Below are 17,724 nucleotides of genomic sequence, written 5' to 3' on the forward strand. Positions count from 1 at the left end.
GAACAGCCTCCACGAGCTTGACAAGGCAAACAGGAACACATCTCCACGGCCATGACCCAACTGGCAAAGACGACCTTAGGACATAACCGGACCGACAGGAACATTTTACATGACCATAACTTTACAGGCAGGAACACTGTCTACGGCCTTGACCCAACTGGCAGGAATGACCTCTGTAGGTCTGACAGGACAGGCAGGAACACTTTACATGGCCCAGATGTGACCGGCAGGAACAACACAATGTAGGTAGGGGCAACCTCTGAAGGGGTGATCTCTGGACACTTGACAACATCGGTGGAAATGAAAGGAGGAATCTCTGGACACTTGACAACATCTGTGGACATGACAGGAGGAATCTCTGGACACTAGACAACATCTGTGGACATGACAGGAGGAATCTCTGGACACTTGACAACATCTGTGGACAAGACAGGAGGAATCTCTGGACACTTGACAACATCTGTGGACATGACAGGAGTGATCTCTGGACATTTGACAACATCTGTGGACAAGACAGGAGAGATCTCTGGACACTTGACAACATCTTCTGGACACTTGACAACATCTGTGGACATGACAGGAGTGATCTCTGGACACATGACAACATCTGTGGACATGACAGGAGAGATCTCTGGACACTTGACAACATCTGTGGACATGACAGGAGTGATCTCTGGACACATGACAACATCTGTGGACATGACAGGAGAGATCTCTGGACACTTGACAACATCTGTGGACAAGACAGGAGGAATCTCTGGACACTTGACAACATCTGTGGACAAGACAGGAGGAATCTCTGGACACTTGACAACATCTGTGGACAAGACAGGAGAGATCTCTGGACACTTGACAACATCTTCTGAACACTTGACAACATCTGTGGACATGAAAGGAGTGACCTCTGGACACATGACAACATCAGTGTGGCTCGTCACCTCTCGCTGAAGGCTATCCAACCGTGTGAGGAGATCGAAGACTCGGGCACTAAGAGCGTCCACATCCTGCGCAATGGTGTTGAGCTGGATGGCATGCTGACCCAATCAAACTCCCTGCTGTATGAGAGCAGAGCGAAGTGGATCAGATCCCGCTGAATCCATAATTGGCCAGACTATTCTGTCAGGAGAAACGGGCTGGATTCAGTTGCGGGTTACACTGAGCTTTATTAAAAGCAGATAAGACAAGGCAGATGAGTATTGTTCCACAGTTTAGCTCGCTCGACAGCCGAATACCAGAGACATGAGCGCTGGAATCTTCTTGGAGTACTGCATTCGTGAGAACAAGAGACAGAGCAAAACAGCAAAAGACACTGGAGCCTTAAGACAAGAGAGGACAAGGTGAGTACACAGACCAGCTCGAGCTATTGGTAAGAGTTACAACAGTCTGGCAATGGACAGAGAAACACAGGGAATTATAAAGGGAAGAAATTAGAAGAACATTGAGAACAGGTGGCGAACAATTAAGGTTAACAACGGAGAAACAAGGAGGGCGGGGAAAACTCAAATCAAACAGGCAGACGCAGTGAGCTGTCAAACCATCCAAACACACATTCACAACCCCAAAAGGCAGGTGATTAGCCCCGAACTCTGACACCCTCGTGTCATCTGACTTTGTTTTTTTTTTTTTAACAATGAAAGTTGGTTTAGTCTATTGTTGTTTTGGAAGACATTTACCTTTTTATTCAGCATTGCATTATATACACTGTAAGTATATATATATATATATATATACTTACAGTGCATTTAGGCTATATACAGTATATTATTTCAACATACTTAAAAATTGCCAAAAATATATAGCTAAGGTATTTCTCAAATGAGTTCAGTTAGTGTTAGATTAGTTTTATATTTCCTAATTTTAGGCCATTTATATATGTGTTGTTAAATATATATCTACTGACATTTTATTTTTAGGGATTAAACCTGCTGGAATATAAATCCTAACCCTTACGTTCAAGGTGGGATTTTTAAAGAACACAGTGTCATAATGATCATAATAAGGTTAGAATCTTTTGACCTTAAAGACCTACTGCATTAGCAGCAAGTTTTGAGCAGGCATTCAGTTAGGCATTGTTTGCTCATATTTATCTAGTTCAGTGTAAAACGTACATAAACATTTTCCAAAGACAGCCAACCTTCCTAAACCCAGCTGATTTGTTTAGATGAACCCAAGATTTGATTAGATGACTCTAACAACATCATCTTTGACGCCATACTAAGATAACACACAAAAAAACAACAGGAAAAAAATCAACTCAAACCACATTATCAGATGCATCATTTTAATCAATGTGAACAAGGTTTGAACACATCAGTACATTGGCATCAGTGTGTTAGAGGATAAACATGCTGCAGAGAACATTTTGGATGTGATTAAAAGCACATCCTGCTAACACAATGTGAGTTATGCACAAAATGGCATATTAACATTCACACTCACAAACTGTTCAACAAGGGTCTGTGATTAATTGCTTCAATACATTTATGGAAACAAGAGCACAGATGTTCACTGTTCATTGAGAGGCAGTGTTTAATGTATTGCGGCATCATAAGAGAGTCAGTTAACAGGTCAGCAATGCAGTGTGCTCATTGCTTGACTACAGGCCTGAATGGTGATTACATTATTAGGCCTGATGTCTTTCCCCTAAAAGGATCTGGTAAAAAAAAAAGCACAGCTTTGTGACATATAAAAATATTTTGAGATGTGATTATCCGTATTGCTTTTGGACTGAGGTATATAAATCATGGCGGGGGTCCCAGGGAGGACACAGAGGCTTATTTGTAGCCAGAGGGCAGTTTGAACACAGGCGTTTCCCATGGTGACTCGCCACATTATGGGATGGATTCATCACCGGCTCCCGTAGACCACTGGAGAATTCCCTGCTGCAAGAGATACTTCTCGTGTTACTTAGGGCATCCATAGTAAGATAGAAAGTTTTCCAAGATACAAGACAGTGGAGTCATTCTTTAGTGGAAGAAATACCTGACAGTGGCACTGAATGGCTACCCATAGTGCTCTGACTTGATGCTCTGTGAGGAACTGTACCTAAATGGAAGAGACCATTCATTGCAGAACAAAGTATACAGCGAGATTTTATAAATGGGTTGTTGATATCATTGAGAAATGAGTGCTGCTTTTGACATCCCAAAAGCACAATCCACTCTTCTGAGAGGAATCCAAAAATAATAATTAAATTATATGCTGACTGATATATGATATATACAATGTTTTAGCTTTTTATTAATTGTATTTAAGTACAACCCGAATTCCGGAAAAGTTGGGACGTTTTTTAAATTTTAATAAAATGAAAACTAAAAGACTATCAAATCACATGAGGCAATATTTTATTCACAATAGAACATAGATAACATAGCAAATGTTTAAACTGAGAAAGTTTACAATTTTTGTCGGGTCTCGGGGCTAATCACCTGTCTTTTTGGTGTGTGTGTGTGTTGGGATGGTTTGACAGCTCACCGCGTCTGCCTGTTTGTGTTTTCCCCACCTCCCTTGTTTCCCCCTTGTTAACCTTAATTGCTCGCCACCTGTTCTCTATGTCCTTCTAATTTTTTCCCCTTTATTATTCCCTGTGTTTCTCTGTCTATTGTCAGACTGTTGTTATTCATACCAATAGCTCCGATCATCTAGCAGCTCTTTGAACTCACCTTGTCGTGTCTTGTCCTCAGGCTCCAGTGTGTTTAGTTGATTCCTCTGCCCTTGTTCTTACAAGCCTTGAGCTCCTAGTAGCTTTCAGCTGTTCATCCCTCCGGTCCGGCGGTCATACGTACTTCTGTGAAACGTGACTCATCTGCTACTCATCCTGTCACTGCGAGTGAAACGTGACTCATCTGCTACTCATCCTGTCACTGCGAGTGTAACCTGTGAACCGTGACTCTTCTCCTCTGTTTCGAATAAAGCCTTGAGTTTACCCGCATCTGAATCCAGCCTGCTTTCTCCTGACAGAACAGTCTGACCAGATTATGGATTCAGCGGGATCTGATCCGCTTCGCTCGGCTCTCGTTCAACAGGGAGTGTTGTTAGGGCAGCATGCCACCCAGCTCAACACCACCGCGCAGGATGTGGACGTTCTCAGTGCCCGAGTCTCCGAACTCCTCACACGGGTGGACGATCTTCAGCGAGGGGCAACGAGCCGGGGGCCCGTTCCTCACACCAGTATGTCACACGAGTCCGAACCCCATGCCAACAATCCGCCGGTCTACGATGGCGATCCTAACGCCTGTCAAGCGTTTCTCTCCCAATGCTCGCTGGTGTTTTCTCTGCAGCCCCGGCGTTACGCAAATGTAGAGACCAAGGTGGCTTATGTCCTTACACTCCTCTCGGGCCGTGCCCGCGAATGGGGAATCGCCGTATGGAGATCGCGGGCTCCCTGTTGTGCCACTTTCGCGGATTTCAGTCTAGAGATGGCCAAATTGTTTGATCGCTCTGCTCAGGGTGACGAGGCGGCGGCCCAGTTATCACGACTGTCTCAGGGGAGGAGCTCCGTCACTGACTATGCTATCCAGTTCCAGACTTTAGCTGCGGCATGCGGCTGGAATGAGAGCGCGCTGCGCGCTCTTTTTCTCGAGGGGTTGGATTTCGCCATTTCGGATGAACTCGCGGCCATAGAGCTCCCGCGGGAATTGGATAGGCTCATTAGTCTCGCGCTCCGCATTGAGGGTCGTCTTAGCCGGCGCCGCCAACAACGGCAAACACCCGCCCCGTGGCGCCACCTAGAGTCCTCCTCTGCCAGTTCAGCCGGCCGACAGCCCTCGGAAGAGGAGCCCATGCAGTTGGGTCGTCTACGGCTTACACCATGGCAGAAGCAGGAGCGTCTGTCGTCGGGGGCGTGTCTATACTGCGGCAAGGGAGGCCACTTTGCCCTTCAGTGTCCGTTAAAAGCCAGGGCCCACCAGTGAGGCGGAGAGTCCTGGTGGGCACGGTTCTCAGCTCAAGCTCTCCTGCAGCACGCACTCAGCTGCCGTTCCAACTCTCCTTCCAGAGTCGTTTACACACTGGACTCGCCCTTGTGGACTCAGGGGCTGAGGGGAACTTCCTTGATGCTGCCTCTGCTCAACGTTGGAGAATCCCACTTGTTCCTTTAGTTAGTCCCGTTTCAGCATGGTCATTAGCTGGCCGTCCCCTTACCACCATCACCCACGTCACTCCTAAGATAGACCTCCATATTGCTGGCAGTCATCATGAGCGGATTGAACTGTTTATTATTGATTCCCCTAAGGCTCCTTTAATTCTGGGACACCCATGGTTGCACAAGCACAATCCCCACATTGATTGGGTTAGTAATTCTGTTTGAGCCTGGAGTCAGTCTTGTCACGTGTCATGTTTGGGTGCTGCTTTTTGTCCTGTCTCTGTGTCTTGTGTTCCTCAGGAGGATCCCTCTGACCTGACTGGTGTTCCGGCGGAGTACCATGATCTTCGGGCGGTCTTCAGTAGGGCCCGGGCCACCTCGCTACCTCCGCATCGCCCTTACGACTGTGCCATTGATCTCCTCCCGGGCTCTTCTCCGCCTAAGGGTCGTTTATATTCCCTTTCAGGTCCTGAGAGAGAGGCCATGGACAAGTACATACGTGAGTCACTTCAGGCTGGGCTCATCCGCCATTCCTCCTCTCCTGCTGGTGCAGGGTTTTTCTTTGTTCAGAAGAAGGACGGCTCCCTGCGGCCTTGTATTGATTACAGAGGTTTGAATGACATTACTATCAAGAACAGGTACCCCCTACCTTTAATGTCTTCTGCTTTTGATTTATTACAGGGAGCTCGGGTCTTCACCAAGTTAGACCTGCGCAACGCCTACCACTTGGTGCGCATTCGGGAGGGGGATGAGTGGAAGACGGCATTTAACACCCCTTCGGGACACTACGAGTACTTGGTTCTTCCGTTTGGTCTGACCAATGCTCCAGCCGTTTTCCAGGGACTCGTCAACAGCGTGTTGGGTGACGTGATTAATCAATTTGTCTTTGTGTATTTGGATGATATTTTGATTTTTTCTTCTTCTCTCCAATTACACACCCAGCATGTCAGACGGGTTCTCCAGCGGTTACTAGAGAACCAGTTGTTTGTCAAGGCGGAGAAGTGCGAATTCCACGCTGAGTCTGTTACGTTCCCTGGCCATATTATTTCTACGGAGGGGATCAAGCCTGATCCCGCTAAGATTGAAGCTGTTGCCCAGTGGCCGGTCCCTGACTCCCGGAAGGCTCTGCAGCGTTTCCTGGGTTTTGCCAACTTCTACCGGCGTTACATCCGGAATTTTGGTCAGATCGCGGCACCGCTGACAGCCTTAACCTCCACTAAGGTGTCCTTCAGGTGGAACCGGGAGGCGCAGGTAGCCTTTGACATTTTAAAGTCCCGTTTTGTCTCTGCACCTGTTCTGGTGGTTCCAGATCCGGAGGCCCAGTTCATTGTTGAGGTTGATGCTTCGGACGTTGGGGTTGGCGCAGTTCTATCTCAGCGTTCCCTCCATGATGGGAAGGTTCATCCTTGTGCATTCTTCTCTCGTCGTCTCAGCCCTGCAGAACGTAACTATGACATCGGCAACAGAGAGCTGCTGGCGGTACGATTGGCCTTGGGTGAGTGGCGTCATTGGTTGGAGGGGTCAGCGCAGCCCTTCTTGGTCTGGACGGATCACAAGAACCTTGAATACGTCCGTTCGGCCAAGAGGCTGAGCTCGCGTCAGGCCCCGCTGGGCGCTCTTCTTTGCCAGATTCAACTTCACCCTCTCGTACCGGCCGGGATCAAAGAACACCAAGCCTGATGCCCTCTCTCGCCTGTTCGGTGCTCCGGGAGGGGAGTTTGCGGCCGAGGCCATCCTTCCTGAGGGGGTGGTGGTCGGGGCTCTTTCGTGGGGTATCGAGCAGCGAGTTGAGGAGGCCGGTCGAGGGGTGCAGGTGCCGGGAGAGTGTCCGGCGGGCAGGTTGCCGGTGCCGGCTGCGCTGCGCTCTGAGGTCCTTGAGTGGGGTCACTCATCCAGGTTAGTCTGCCATCCAGGTATTCGGAGAACGTTGTCTGCCATCCGACAGCGTTTTTGGTGGCCTACTATGGCCGCGGATGTTAGACAGTTTGTGTTGGCCTGCCCCACATGTGCCCAAAGTAAGCCTGTCAATCGCCCTCCTGATGGTCTACTGCATCCTCTCCCTATCCCTTCCCGTCCTTGGTCACACATTGCCCTTGATTTCGTCTCTGGGCTTCCTCCTTCGAAGGGAAACACTGTAGTTCTCACGGTAGTGGATCGCTTTTCCAAAGCGGTTCATTTTATTCCCCTGCCCAAGCTACCCTCCGCCCGGGAGACCGCCCAACTGGTGGTGGATCACGTCTTCCGTCTCCACGGGTTACCGGTGGATGTTGTTTCAGATAGGGGTCCCCAGTTCGTCTCCCGGTTCTGGAGGGAATTTTGTAGACAGATTGGGGCCTCTGCTAGTCTGTCATCTGGTTTTCATCCTCAGACCAATGGGCAGTGTGAGCGGGCCAACCAGGATCTAGGAAGAATGCTCCGCTGTCTAGCATCCAACAATCCGAGTTCCTGGTGTCAGCAGCTCTCCTGGGCGGAATACGCCCATAACACCCTTCCTGCGGCCGCGTCAGGTATGTCCCCTTTTGAGTGTGCTGTTGGTTAATCCACCTCTGTTCCCATCACAGGAACCCGACGCAGCGGTTCCATCCGCCCTGGCTTTCGTCCAGCGCTGCCGTCGCACCTGGGAGAGAGTCAGGAGGATTTTGGTCCAAACCTCTGACAGAACCAAGGCTGCAGCTGATCGTCGCCGGTCCTCTCCTCCTACCTATGTGTGTGGTCAACGGGTTTGGCTCTCTACCAAGGATCTGCCTCTCCGGGCGCCTTCTCGTAAGCTGGCACCCAGATTCATTGGGCCTTTCCGCATCACCAAGGTGGTTAGTCCGGTGGCGATCAGGCTCAAGCTCCCTCCTACTCTTGGTCAGGTTCACCCGGTGTTTCATGTTTCCAGGGTCAAGCCTGTGTTCTCTTCCCCCCTTAATCCTGCTTGCAGTCGCCCCACCCCCCCCACCCCCTCGTCTTGTGGATGGATCTCCTACCTATACGGTTAAGAGATTACTCGATGAGCGGCGCCGCGGCAGGGGGTTTCAGTATCTTGTGGACTGGGAGGGGTATGGTCCAGAGGAGAGGTGTTGGGTGCCGTCCCGGGACATTCTGGACCGCTCGTTGATTGAGGACTTCCGGCGGCATCGAGTTAGGCCCCTTCCTAGAGCGCCAGGTGACGCTCCTGGGAGGGGGGGTACTGTCGGGTCTCGGGGCTAATCACCTGTCTTTTTGGTGTGTGTGTGTGTTGGGATGGTTTGACAGCTCACCGCGTCTGCCTGTTTGTGTTTTCCCCGCCTCCCTTGTTTCCCCGTTTTTAACCTTAATTGCTCGCCACCTGTTCTCTATATCCTTCTAATTTTTTCCCCTTTATTATTCCCTGTGTTTCTCTGTCTATTGTCAGACTGTTGTTATTCATACCAATAGCTCCGATCATCTAGCAGCTCTTTGAACTCACCTTGTCGTGTCTTGTCCTCAGGCTCCAGTGTGTTTAGTTGATTCCTCTGCCCTTGTTCTTACAAGCCTTGAGCTCCTAGTAGCTTCCAGCTGTTCATCCCTCCGGTCCGGCGGTCATACGTACTTCTGTGAAACGTGACTCATCTGCTACTCATCCTGTCACTGCGAGTGTAACCTGTGAACCGTGACTCTTCTACTCTGTTTCGAATAAAGCCTTGAGTTTACCCGCATCTGAATCCAGCCTGCTTTCTCCTGACAATTTTATGCACAAAATGAGCTCATTTCAATTTTGATTTCTGCTACAGGTCTCAAAATAGTTGGGACGGGGCATGTTTACCATGGTGTAGCATCTCCTTTTCTTTTCAAAACAGTTTGAAGACGTCTGGGCATTGAGGCTATGAGTTGCTGGAGTTTTGCTGTTGGAATTTGGTCCCATTCTTGCCTTATATAGATTTCCAGGTGCTGAAGAGTTCGTGGTCGTCTTTGACGTATTTTTCGTTTAATGATGCGCCAAATGTTCTCTACAGGTGAAAGATCTGGACTGCAGGCAGGCCAGGTTAGCACCCGGACTCTTCTACGACGAAGCCATGCTGTTGTTATAGCTGCAGTATGTGGTTTTGCATTGTCCTGCTGAAATAAACAAGGCCTTCCCTGAAATAGACGTTGTTTGGAGGGAAGCATATGTTGCTCTGAAACCTTTATATACCTTTCAGCATTCACAGAGCCTTCCAAAACATGCAAGCTGCCCATACCGTATGCACTTATGCACCCCCATACTATCAGAGATGCTGGCTTTTGAACTGAACGCTGATAACATGCTGGAAGGTCTCCCTCCTCTTTAGCCCGGAGGACACGGCGTCCGTGATTTCCAACAAGAATGTCAAATTTGGACTCGTCTGACCATAAAACACTATTCCACTTTGAAATAGTCCATTTTAAATGAGCCTTGGCCCACAGGACACGACGGCGCTTCTGGACCATGTTCACATATGACTTTTTGCATGATAGAGCTTTAGTTGGCATCTGCTGATGGCACGGCGGATTGTGTTTACCGACAGTGGTTTCTGGAAGTATTCCTGGGCCCATTTAGTAACGTCATTGACACAATCATGCCGATGAGTGATGCAGTGTCGTCTGAGAGCCCGAAGACCACGGGCATCCAATAAAGGTCTCCGGCCTTGTCCCTTACGCACAGAGATTTCTCCAGTTTCTCTGAATCTTTTGATGATGTTATGCACTGTAGATGATGAGATTTGCAAAGCCTTTGCAATTTGACGTTGAGGAACATTGTTTTTAAAGTTTTCCACAATTTTTTTACGCAGTCTTTCACAGATTGGAGAGCCTCTGCCCATCTTTACTTCTGAGAGACTCTGCTTCTCTAAGACAAAGCTTTTATAGCTAATCATGTTACAGACCTGATATCAATTAACTAGATGTTCTCCCAGCTGAATCTTTTCAAAATTGCTTGCTTTTTTAGCCATTTGTTGCCCCCGTGCCAACTTTTTTGAGACCTGTAGCAGGCATTAAATTTTAAATGAGCTAATTAAGTGGATAAAAGTGTACAATTTCTCAGTTTAAACATTTGCTACGTTATCTATGTTCTATTGTGAATAAAATATTGGCTCATGTGATTTGAAATTCCTTTAGTTTTCATTTTATTAAAATTTAAAAAACGTCCCAACTTTTCCGGAATTCGGGTTGTATTAACATGCCCAATATTTCATGTGAAACAAACAGAACAAAATTTGAGGGAAAATAAAATGCCTAAGGGTTTATAATATCAGTTAAACTAGCTAGCTGGTTTTATGGTTGATGTTTTATGAGTTTTTATATGTAAATTTTAGTGAAAAGAATAAAAATAAAAGATATCAGTTCGCATATGTGATGGACATTGGTTATGATAATCTTTGGTATCTTGAGTATAACTGCTTCATATTTAATGAAGCATATGCAAAGGCTTGAACCAGAAGTGACGAGACCCGGTTAACATAATTTTGGAAGTCAGTTGTGCATAAATAAATAAATCATAAAATGATAGGGGTTATTTATTAAGATATTATCTCTCTGCATTAACAACAGTTAGTATTTTTATACATTCATATAGAAATACTCACTGTAGTTATTACAGAGAAATTGTTTTTTATATATTTTATACCTTTCCAACTAATGGCCTAAAACAATACTACTCGATTAATGTGTTTTAATCTCATATGATTGATTTTTAAATGAAACAGCAATAATTATATTATGGTATTATATATATATATATATATATATATATATACACACACAGTTTTAAGAATATCATTGTATTTTTTTTTCTTACTCTTTAGTTTTTGATTTAGTTTAGTACTATAGTTTCATTTATCAGCACCTTAATTTCAGGTTTTATTATATTGTACTCTAATATTTCATGCATCAAAGACTAAAATAATTTTGTTGCAATCATTACTTTTCAGTTAGATTTAAAGGATGAAAATATAGTTACTAAGGTTTCAGGCTTTATTTTTAAGTTGATGAAAACATCAATGTTATTAATAATACTAGGTCTGTTTGCTATATGCATTGTAAAGTCTTTTATATGACTATTTTGTGTGAAGTTAGTAGTTTTTAATTAATTAGCTAATAATTGTTGTTAAAAGGAATAAAATGTAAATAGGGAAAGTAACTGATATTGTATTAGCCACAACAAGCTTGATTATCAGCATTGGTCTGGAGTATCCATAACAATGCAGTTCAAGTTGAAAACCAAAACCAGCAATAATGAGTATCTGAAAATAGAGTAACAGTGCATCTCTAGTGCTGACAAACCTATGCGACAGTCCATTGGTGAGTTTCTAAGACAAATTCTACTCAGGACATCTGGGTAGATTAAATTAAATTAAATTATTTGTATAGCGCTTTTTACGATACAAATAATTGCAAAGCAACTTTACAGAAAATTAAGTTTCTACAATATTTAGTAGTAGCTTATAAGTGGTGACTGTCAGTTTATGTGCAAATGAAAAATTAATACAAGACATAGTCACCCAGACAATGAACACTATTAATAGCAATTATTATATGATGGAATCTCACTTGTGGCTATATTTGTTAGTTGTGTATGTTGTTTCAGGGTCATCTGAGGTCCTCTGAGGGGTTGGAATCATCTCTTCTCAGGGGTTCTGGATCCATACTGGAGCTTGTGTAAATCCTGTGGCGAAACAGAGAAACAAATAGAGACATTAGCGTAGCTGCTGTTCCAACCAAGTAAAATTAATTAGTTTAACCCAAGCTAAAGAATAATAATGTGCATTTGATCAGATACAACTGCAGTCACAAATTATGGATGGAAAAAACAGAAGTAGCCTATATATCAGGACAGGGTTGTGTATACTCAACAGTAAATGACACAAGGATAAGTATACAGAAAAATAAAGGATGTTTACTGTGTGAGTGTGCCCCCTTCTGTTGAGTTCTATGCTGTCAGCTCTGAGAAAGAACAACCAGACAAATGTTACAATCACAAGCAAGTCATTCAGTGATTAAAGCACAGACTATTCTATGAAAACAGACATGACAGATAATATTTCACAGACTTTCATAAGGGATGTTAATGATTTTTCAAAAAAGTCATCAAACGCAGTCAACTGGATTGCAATAAAATAAGGTATACATTTCTCTGTCATGTCAGTTTTGTTCTGTACAGCTGACTATGAAACAGTTTAGTATCACTAAATCAAATATAAAAATAAATATTATGAAACTGTTAAATGCGAAACTAAAGGACTTTTAACAAGTTGTTCTAAATGTTTACTTACACACTAAAACTTACTTTCAACTTTATTTAGAGATGAAAGCTGTTCATATCATACAGGCTAGCAGAGGACGAGGATCTTCTTGTCACTGTAGAAACTGAAATAAACAGAGAAACAGCTCTAATAAAATGTTTTTACCTGCTTAAAAAACTGTAACAGATGGAACAATTTATTCATCTTACATGATTAAAGAGAGCTCAAACAAGCAAAAATGCACCTTGTCTCTGACTTGTAGGATTGTAATGCCAGTCTTGAACTGGAACGTTTTCAATGACGTGTTACATTAATAAAGTACAGTATATGTTTATAGTGTTCTCTTCTTCAAATCCTCTGTTCCTACATCTATATAGCATCACATGTTGTCTTAGAAGAATGCAAGCCTCATTTAAAATGCATATAAAAAGCGTTCTCTGCCTCTGACTTTTTATTTGTATTTTAATATATTTCTAAATTAATTTATTCCTCTGACAGTAAAGCTACATTTTCAGCAGCCATTACCCCAGTCTCCAGTGTCACATGATCCTTCAGAAATCATTCTGATACGCTGTTTTCAGTCATTTTCATTTTGGGGTGAACTACTGCTTTAATGCAAAAAAAAGTAAAGTAAATCAATAAATTAAAAGAAGTGAATATTTGTCATGGAGTTGTGGAAATGCTTCTCTGAATAATTCACTGAAAGGCTGGTAAAAAAATGTAAAATACAAAAAACCTGCAGTCAACTGCAGTTTTGGGAGAAAATTTGTTTTCAAAGATCCAACTGAGGGTTTACTTGACAAAGGCTGTCCACCCGTGATCTCCATGCAAACTAACGGAGAATGAAATGGAGTAAAAAATTGAAATTGCACTAAACACATACAGTAGTTTTACATGTACTAAAGACTGTACTCTACTCTAATCCTCTGTGGTTTAAAGTTGTAAGTCACAAAAATGTCAAAATTTGCATAAATCATATTGACATAACTTTGATTTTGAACAGTCATCTCAAACTTTGATATGTAAGCATTCTTGAAATGTTCCTGTACAAATCAGAAAACAGAAAAGAGGCAAGAAATGCAAAAATAGTTTTGTATCTTACTTTATCAGACAGTGGGGTCCTGCTTTCCTAAAGGGGAAAACAAATACACCCTCCGTGTAGAACTATATCACCTCCAGCAGAAGGCAGTATATCCACACAATTAATTAATGTTCTGACTAAATGTAAAACCAGCACCATTATACCGTTTTGAAATCTGAATATATAAATGTAAGTATAATGTAATGTTAATTATAATGTTATATATAAATTATTTTTGTTGAATGTGCTACCTCTCTGAAAGCAAACATTACAGATGATGTGACTGCAATTTGTAAAATTCAGCTGACACTCAGGAACGGGTGACACGAATTGCAGCAATAGCTGTGTGCTACAACTTCTACAAGTGAACTGTTTACTATATAGCCTCATATGGCGCTAAGATTGGCTTATAATGCCAAAACTGTTGCTATTACCAAATGCCAGTAAAATATGGTATGCACTTGTTATTGCCAGAACCCTTCCTAGGTGGACTGCTCACACGGTTTTGAGACAGAACCTATGTTAGATCACACATAGCAAACCGATCCATCTCGAGTGGATTAATTCAGTTTAAAATAACGACTTTGAGGGACTAATGATTCACTTAAAAATGTGAAAATAAAATAAAAAAAAATAAACTGATTAAATGTAGCCTACATCAAACGAGGGTAAAAAATAAAGGTGGATGTGGCGTTTGAGCCAAATATAATAAATGATATAAAAAGAAAAGAAATAAAAAAATGTCCCCGAGGACTTCACGAAGTGTGTCTTTTTTACCGCTATCCAGATTTATATCAGTCATGTGTACACTAAATTGCAGGTTTACGCTACTATAACTAATAAGCATATTGTCCGATGCTTTTTGATACGACAACGTCACGTTGACTAAACTCACGCTCCGCACTTCTCAAAAAAAGACCAATGGTGAGAATTAGGCTTAATATTTACTGTAAAGTCAATAAATCAAACAACATTAATATTTCTGTATCTTTTTTGTTGATGGCGGTGTTGATAGTTTTACTTTAATAACCGTAGTTGATATATTGGTGGAATAAATATAAATATTCGTAGTGGAACACACAGTTAGAATGGAATAAAACACAAAGAGGAGAATCTATAGGTAGCTAGCCTATTTAATAAGTATTATGAATTTATTAAAATCACTTAAGTTATGAAACATTCTTGCTGGGTAAATGCTCAGATGTTTATGCTCAGATGAAGTAATTTAGACTTAAACATTATGCTTCAAAAAAATGGTACAGTTGTCCAGACACGCAGTCATTTATTTCATAAAGCTAAACCAACTTCTTTTCAATGAGAAAGTTTTTGAGGTTTTTCATTTGCCAGATTCCAACAGAGAGGAGTATTGATGTCTGAATAATGGCCCACCACAAAACGTTTCCATTTGTATCCGCACTCATTTGGCGAAATTTCTCCTCACGTTCCTGGTTGCAGTAAAATAAACAGATACAAATAGCACATAATTACCAGAGAGTAAGTATCCCTTGGAAAACATGGTAAGATGACATTCGGTCTGGTTCATATTCTGATCCTGGCAAGCTATTAATATGGTAACATTTTGTTGTCAGGCCATCCTGCCTGTGTTTGCTTACCCTTGGAAATTTTGTTGCCTGCTAATGTAATCGCATCTGGTCAATGAGATGTTGCAAGTTGTACTCCATTGCTTTCATAGTGTCCTTTGCCTTCGCAGCATTAGGATCAATGGTATGCTCGCCCATCTGGACATCTAAATGCACTTTCTGTACATAAAGAGACATATGTTGATTTTTAAAATGTCAGCTAGCTTACATGAGGCCTCATTTAACAACTCACCAAACGATCTCCAGAAAACACAGAGAACCTGGTGGAGTTGGACTGCATGCACAAGAAATGTTGACCCGAAGCATGGGAGGTAAAGGTGAATTTTCCATATCTCCCAAAGCGTTTTAACAAGATTACCTGCATATGACAGAATGTATCAGAGGAATTGTTGCATGTGGTTACAGTTAAGAGTTTATTTGATGAGTTGAATGCTTCAGACCGCATTGTCAGGGTCTCTCACAGTCACAGTCAAACCAAGGTGTTGGATATTGGCCTTCTTATTTTCATCCCAGTGCTCTAGCAGAAACATGCTTGAAGGGAGAAACCAACAGACAATGATAATGTCCTTATTACAAAATTTTTACAGTACATTAGGACCAGTGTAGCTACTTTCTATATGCAGTGCACCATTTTACTCCATCACCCACAAAACTGAATTCCCTATACATGTTAAAATCTTGCTGGAATAAAGAGTTAAATGAATCATTCACCAAATGAAAATTAAATTTCTGTTATCATTTACTCACCCTCATGTTGTCATTTAATCCAATATTTTTAAGAGGTTAAGAAAATAATTTTACAGGTCTGTGTTTTAACTCCACAATATGTAGTTTCCATAAGTATTATATTTCAGTCCCTTTTATTCTAGATGTCATGGTATGATATATTTAATTACTCATGACAATACACATTATACCTGAAAAAATAAAAATGAAAAACAAAAATTACACTACTTTTGTACTACTATTTTGATACAAGCCCATAAATAGTATAAACAGGCTGTTTTTGTCTCGATAAGAATGGGCCAAATGTATCTAGGACAATTGTCTCCGGAATTTATTGTGCCGTTTGGACCACAAACAAACAAAAGCCCACACATAAAGTCAGCAAAAAAGGTTCTACACATATTAAAAGTTGGATTATATTTTCAAAATATTTATTAAATCACTTGTTAGTGTGAGCAGAATATAATGAAAAGTGTTTCCGGACCCATTCAGGATCAAATAACAGCACAATTGCTCTTCACTGACCTGACACAAGTGTGTCCTCTGGAATCTCCTCAGTCATTTTGAGGTAAGAAAGTTACAGCAGGTAACAATAACATGACCTAGTAAAGACTTTTGTGCCCAGCAGGTTTAGTGTGAGAAATCTCCAGCTGCTGTTTATAGTCATGTTTAAACAAGGTAAACAGAAAGCAATGATAAGACTATAGGGAGAAACCTAAATATGTTAATAGAAATAGTCAACCTATTACCTGTCTTGCTTTGTTAAGATATATAGTGTAATATATAGTAATTACAATCCAGCCCAAAAACTATTTAGATACTGTGTCACACTTGAAAATGTTGTGCATTAGAAAACAAAATATTAAACCAAATGTCATTTGTTAGAAAGATCACAGTTTTCGAGCCGAATACTGTATTTAACAAAAAGGATTCAAAAGAGGATCAAGACAAAATATTTTGTGACACTTTGTCACCATAGTTTATGTCCAAAATTACTGTGATGAACAACACCAGAATGCGGTTACTTGTGTGAATCCTAGAAATGATTCACCGACTAAAATGTACGATGGCCAAGAGAGATCAACACGCTGCAACATAAGAAAACACATGCAGACTGAAAAAAACACCAGCAAATAAAGAGAACATCTTCATCAGTTTGACAACACAAGTGTTGCAAATCATCACAACACATGCATATAACGAAACGCGCTGCAAATCCTCACAACACATGCATATAACGAAATACGCTGCAAATCCTCACAACACATGAATATAACAAAACACGCTGCAAATCCTTAACACATGCAAATTAAGAAACGCTTCAAATCCTCACAACACATGCATATAACGAAATGCGCTGCAAATCCGCACAGCACATGCACATTAAGAAACAATTAATGAAGCATTGCAAATTTATTATCATTAACCTTGAAATTATATTTTGCTGAGGATAATAAAGTTAGCCATTTTAAGTAACGTTTTACATTTAATTATTCAGCTTATTTAGGCTAATAATATCCAAAAGATAAAGGAATCATGCAATCAAAAAAAACAAAAAAACACCTTTCAGTTCACCAACAACTCCACTGACCAGTAGCTACTGCACGATAAGCAAATCCCAGCCAGGTCCGACACTTTTTGGGGGTCTCCTTGAAACATTTCCATTGTGGTCAGTGCTATTTGCAGCACATTTCTTAATTTGCACGTGTTGTGAGGATTTGCAGCGTTTCGTTATATGCATGTGCTGTGATTTGCAATACTTGTGATTTCAAACTGATGAAGATGTTTTTTATCATTTGCTGGTGTTTTTTCAATTTGCATGTGTTTTCTTAATTTGCATCGTGTTGAGCTCTATCGGCCACCGTAAAAATGCTTATTAGAAGACATTGCAAAAGTGGCTTTGAATAGTGAAATAAGAAAATGTCTGACATTTTGTCTGAGATATATATATATAACAATTATTATTTTTTTTCACCAAAGAGCACCAGACTCAATGAACAGTGCATGAGAACAGTGTGAAACTTACAGCAA

General features: G+C 42.0%; 1 long non-coding RNA gene and 1 pseudogene across 1 annotated transcript; both read right to left on the bottom strand.

Annotated features, from left to right (window-relative positions):
- Positions 1-2,516: 2,516 nt before the first annotated feature.
- On the bottom strand, positions 2,517-11,730 carry LOC132114337 (uncharacterized). Its single transcript, XR_009425293.1, has 3 exons — positions 11,594-11,730; positions 2,983-3,045; positions 2,517-2,882 (listed from the first exon to the last, which is right to left on the bottom strand). It is a non-coding gene; the product is annotated as an uncharacterized LOC132114337 (long non-coding RNA).
- Positions 11,731-14,537: 2,807 nt separating this feature from the next.
- On the bottom strand, positions 14,538-15,497 carry LOC132114338 (transmembrane emp24 domain-containing protein 11-like; annotated as a pseudogene).
- Between the last annotated feature and the right edge of the window lie 2,227 nt (positions 15,498-17,724).

Source organism: Carassius carassius, chromosome 33 (assembly GCF_963082965.1).
Source record: "Carassius carassius chromosome 33, fCarCar2.1, whole genome shotgun sequence".
Taxonomy (NCBI): domain Eukaryota; kingdom Metazoa; phylum Chordata; class Actinopteri; order Cypriniformes; family Cyprinidae; genus Carassius; species Carassius carassius.